Raw genomic sequence first — 5,306 nt, forward strand, 5'->3', positions numbered from 1 at the left:
TAAAAGTCCAGCACTATTACAATATAGCATTATTTGACTCACACAGGGAACGGTGTAAACATTTTTTATTTAAAACCCCCTACTGTCTGTATTCTTCTACCATATTACGTTATAAATGGCAACTCTGTTGTAACGGTTCACTGGGATACGCTTCTTGTGATGTCATCTAGAATGTGGGCAGATTCTATTTCTCTGAGCGTGACGTCCTCTAGAGAATCTGAGCGTGATGTCATGTGAAGGGCGGGGCCTGTGATCTGCATGTGTTCCGTTTGCACATAATGGCCCTCAGGTTGTGACATCATCAAGTTTATAAATTGGGGTCACACATTGACCGCGGTGTCAGTTTCTCTTGCTGGCTCTCATCATGGACGTGTCTCATATGAAGAAGAGGATGGTGATGTTTCCAATGATGAGTGTTGTAGAGAAGATGGAGGTTGGCGGACGCCAATTTCCGGAGGACGTGGAGATGGAGGAGGAGGATGAGAAGATGGAGGTTGGCGGACGCCAGTTTCCAGAGGACGTGGAGATGGAGGAGGAGGACGGGAAGATGGAAGTTGGCGGACGCCAATTTCCAGCTCCTGATGTGGAGATGGACGATCTTTCGGGGGCTACGGTTAACATCAGGGCCTCCAACCCCCGAAAGAGAAAGTGGCCATTTTAGTAACATCTGCCACTTGGGGCCCATTTACCATCAGGGCCCCCAACCCCCGGGAGAGATAGCGGCCATCTTATTTCCATCTGCCGCTCGGGCCCATTTACCATCTTTAGGTGAGGTAAGTGCCGTCCACTGATGATCTTCTCACCTCACGACTCTTCTACAGCCGCTTGGACACTGAATTTCTGATTTTTTTTTTGCAGTGGTCACCCCAACATCGTGGTCTTTACCACCTAAACCATCTGAAATTCCCATGAAGACTCCTCCAGTGATGAGCAGAGCAGACGCGAGATCCGGTAAGTCTGACGTCTTCCGCTCGTCTTCATCTTCTCCTTGTGGTGAAGGTTTTGTGAATTTTTTTGCTTATTTGTATTTTTTCTTTTTCTAGGATCCGACTTTGAAAAATATGAAAAGCGTTTTCGGTTTCTTCTGATCCAGGACCGAGCTGTGTAAGGGTGGACTGGCGGCCATATCCACGGGTGAAGAAGGACCCTCCCACTCTTCATCTCACCGATCATCGCTTGTTAAAGGGCCAAAGACAGAAAACCGCACAGAAATTCTACCAGATTCTATAATAAACATCTTTTTTTTCTACAATTTTTAGTGTATTCATTTCTAGATTGGGGAATTTATCCAGGGAACCTGTGTTCTATGGGGATCCGAAGGTTATAGGTGTAATACTCTGCAGAATATATCACTCTGTATCTGTCAGGAGGTGGAGAGGACAGAGCAATGTTCTGCAGATCTGTAGAGAGGGTAGTGGTGTAATACTCTGCAGAATATATCACTATGTATCTGTCAGGAGGTGGAGAGGACAGAGCAATGTTCTGCAGATATCTAGAGAGGTCAGTGTTGTAATACTCTGCAGAATACTCTGCAGAATATATCACACTGTATCTGTCAGGAGGTGGAGAGGACAGCAATGTTCTGCAGGTCTCTAGAGAGGTCAGTGGTGTAATAATCTGCAGAATATATCACTATGTATCTGTCAGTAGAGGACAGAACAATGTTCTGTAGGTCTCTAGAGAAGTCAGTGGTGTAATAATCTGCAGGATATATCACCATATATCTGTCATGTGATACAGGAGCAATGTTCTGCAGATCTGTAGAGAGGTCAGTGGTGTAATAATCTGCAGAATATATCACTCTGTATCTGTCAGTAGAGGAGCAATGTTCTGCAGATCTCTAGACAGGTCAGTGGTGTAATAATCTGCAGAATATATCACCATATATCTGTCATGTGATACAGGAGCAATGTTCTGCAGATCTGTAGAGAGGTCAGTGGTGTAATAATCTGCAGAATATATCACCATATATCTGTCATGTGATACAGGAGCAATGTTCTGTAGAGAGGTCAGTGGTGTAATAATCTGCAGAATATATCACTATGTATCTGTCAGTAGAGGACACAGCAATGTTCTGTAGGTCTCTAGAGACGTCAGTGGTGTAATAATCTGCAGAATATATCACCATATATCTGTCATGTGATACAGGAGCAATGTTCTGCAGATCTCTAGAGAGGTCAGTGGTGTAATAATCTGCAGAATATATCATTATGTATCTGTCAGTAGAGGACAGCAATGTTCTGCAGGTCTCTAGAGAGGTCAGTGGTGTAATAATCTGCAGAATATATCACTCTGTATCTGTCAGTAGAGGACAGAGCAATGTTCTGCAGATGTCTAGAGAGGGTAGTGGTGTAATAATCTGCAGAATATATCACCATATATCTGTCATGTGATACAGGAGCAATGTTCTGCAGATTTCTAGACAGGTCAGTGGTGTAATAATCTGCAGAATATATCACTATGTATCTGTCAGTAGAGGACAAAGCAATGTTCTGCAGATCTGTAGAGAGGTCAGTGGTGTAATAATCTGCAGACTATATCACTATGTATCTGTCAGTAGAGGACAGAGCAATGTTCTGCAGATCTGTAGAGAGGTCAGTGGTGTAATTATCTGCAGTATATATCACCATATATCTGTCATGTGATACAGGAGCAATGTTCTGCAGATCTCTAGACAGGTCAGTGGTGTAATAATCTGCAGAATATATCACCATATATCTGTCATGTGATACAGGAGCAATGTTCTGCAGATCTGTAGAGAGGTCAGTGGTGTAATAATCTGCAGGATATATCACTATGTATCTGTCAGGAGGTGGAGAGGACAGAGCAATGTTCTGCAGCTCTCCAGAGAGGTCAGTGGTGTAATAATCTCCAGAATATATCACTCTGTATCTGTCAGTAGAGGACAGAGCAATGTTCTGCAGATCTGTAGAGAGGTCAGTGGTGTAATAATCTGCGGAATATATCACTATGTATCTGTCAGTAGAGGACAAAGCAATGTTCTGCAGATCTCTAGAGAGGACAGTGGTGTAATAATCTCCAGAATATATCACTCTGTATCTGTCAGTAGAGGACAGAGCAATGTTCTGCAGATCTGTAGAGAGGTCAGTGGTGTAATAATCTGCGGAATATATCACTATGTATCTGTCAGTAGAGGACAGAGCAATATTCTGCAGATCTGTAGAGGTCAGTGGTGTAATAATCTGCAGAATATATCACTATGTATCTGTCAGTAGAGGACAGAGCAATGTTCTGCAGATCTCTAGAGAGGACAGTGGTGTAATAATCTGCAGACTATATCACTATGTATCTGTCAGTAGAGGACAGAGCAATGTTCTGCAGATCTCTAGACAGGTCAGTGGTGTAATAATCTGCAGGATATATCACCATATATCTGTCATGTGATACAGGAGCAATGTTCTGCAGATCTGTAGGGCGGTCAGTGGTGTAATAATCTGCAGAATATATCACTCTGTATCGGTCAGTAGAGGAGCAATGTTCTGCAGATCTCTAGACAGGTCAGTGGTGTAATAATCTGCAGAATATATCACCATATATCTGTCTTGTGATACAGGAGCAATGTTCTGCAGATCTGTAGAGAGGTCAGTGGTGTAATAATCTGCAGAATATATCACTATGTATCTGTCAGTAGAGGACAGAGCAATGTTCTGTAGGTCTCTAGAGAGGTCAGTGGTGTAATAATCTGCAGAATATATCACCATATATCTGTCATGTGATACAGGAGCAATGTTCTGCAGATTTCTAGACAGGTCAGTGGTGTAATAATCTGCGGAATATATCACTATGTATCTGTCAGTAGAGGACAGAGCAATGTTCTGCAGATCTCTAGAGAGGTCAGTGGTGTAATAATCTGCAGGATATATCACTATGTATCTGTCAGTAGAGGACAGAGCAATGTTCTGCAGATGTCTAGAGAGGGTAGTGGTGTAATAATCTGCAGAATATATCACCATATATCTGTCATGTGATACAGGAGCAATGTTCTGCAGATTTCTAGACAGGTCAGTGGTGTAATAATCTGCAGAATATATCACTATGTATCTGTCAGTAGAGGACAGAGCAATGTTCTGCAGATTTGTAGAGAGGTCAGTGGTGTAATTATCTGCAGTATATATCACCATATATCTGTCATGTGATACAGGAGCAATGTTCTGCAGATCTGTAGAGAGGTCAGTGGTGTAATAATCTGCAGGATATATCACTATGTATCTGTCAGGAGGAGGAGAGGACAGAGCAATGTTCTGCAGCTCTCCAGAGAGGTCAGTGGTGTAATAATCTCCAGAATATATCACTCTGAATCTGTCAGTAGAGGACAGAGCAATGTTCTGCAGATCTGTAGAGAGGTCAGTGGTGTAATAATCTGCGGAATATATCACTATGTATCTGTCAGTAGAGGACAGAGCAATGTTCTGCAGATCTCTAGAGAGGACAGTGGTGTAATAATCTGCAGACTATATCACTTTGTATCTGTCAGTAGAGGACAGAGCAATGTTCTGCAGATCTCTAGACAGGTCAGTGGTGTAATAATCTGCAGGATATATCACTATGTATCTGTCAGTAGAGGACAGAGCAATGTTCTGCAGATCTGTAGAGAGGTCAGTGGTGTAATAATCTGCGGAATATATCACTATGTATCTGTCAGTAGAGGACAGAGCAATGTTCTGCAGATCTCTAGAAAGGTCAGTGGTGTAATAATCTGCAGGATATATCACTATGTATCTGTCAGTAGAGGACAGAGCAATATTCTGCAGATCTGTAGAGAGGTCAGTGGTGTAATAATCTGCAGAATATATCACTATGTATCTGTCAGTAAAGGACAGAGCAATGTTCTTCAGATCTCTAGAGAGGACAGTGGTGTAATAATCTGCAGACTATATCACTATGTATCTGTCAGTAGAGGACAGCAATGTTCTGCAGATCTCTAGACAGGTCAGTGGTGTAATAATCTGCAGGATATATCACCATATATCTGTCATGTGATACAGGAGCAATGTTCTGCAGATCTGTAGAGAGGTCAGTGGTGTAATAATCTGCAGAATATATCACTCTGTATCTGTCAGAGGAGCAATGTTCTGCAGATCTGTAGAGAGGTCAGTGGTGTAATAATCTGCAGAATATATCACCATATATGTGTCATGTGATACAGGAGCAATGTTCTGCAGATCTGTAGAGAGGTCAGTGGTGTAATAATCTGCAGAATATATCACTATGTATCTGTCAGTAGAGGACAAAGCAATTTTCTGCAGATCTCTAGAGAGGACAGTGGTGTAATAATCTGCAGACTA

The 5,306-nt window shown here is 42.3% G+C and overlaps 1 long non-coding RNA gene across 1 annotated transcript; it reads left to right on the top strand.

Annotated features, from left to right (window-relative positions):
- Positions 1–298: 298 nt before the first annotated feature.
- On the top strand, positions 299–1,212 carry LOC142747578 (uncharacterized). Its single transcript, XR_012881860.1, has 3 exons — positions 299–773; positions 859–951; positions 1,044–1,212. It is a non-coding gene; the product is annotated as an uncharacterized LOC142747578 (long non-coding RNA).
- Positions 1,213–5,306: the final 4,094 nt, after the last annotated feature.

Source organism: Rhinoderma darwinii, chromosome 1 (assembly GCF_050947455.1).
Source record: "Rhinoderma darwinii isolate aRhiDar2 chromosome 1, aRhiDar2.hap1, whole genome shotgun sequence".
Lineage (NCBI taxonomy): Eukaryota > Metazoa > Chordata > Amphibia > Anura > Rhinodermatidae > Rhinoderma > Rhinoderma darwinii.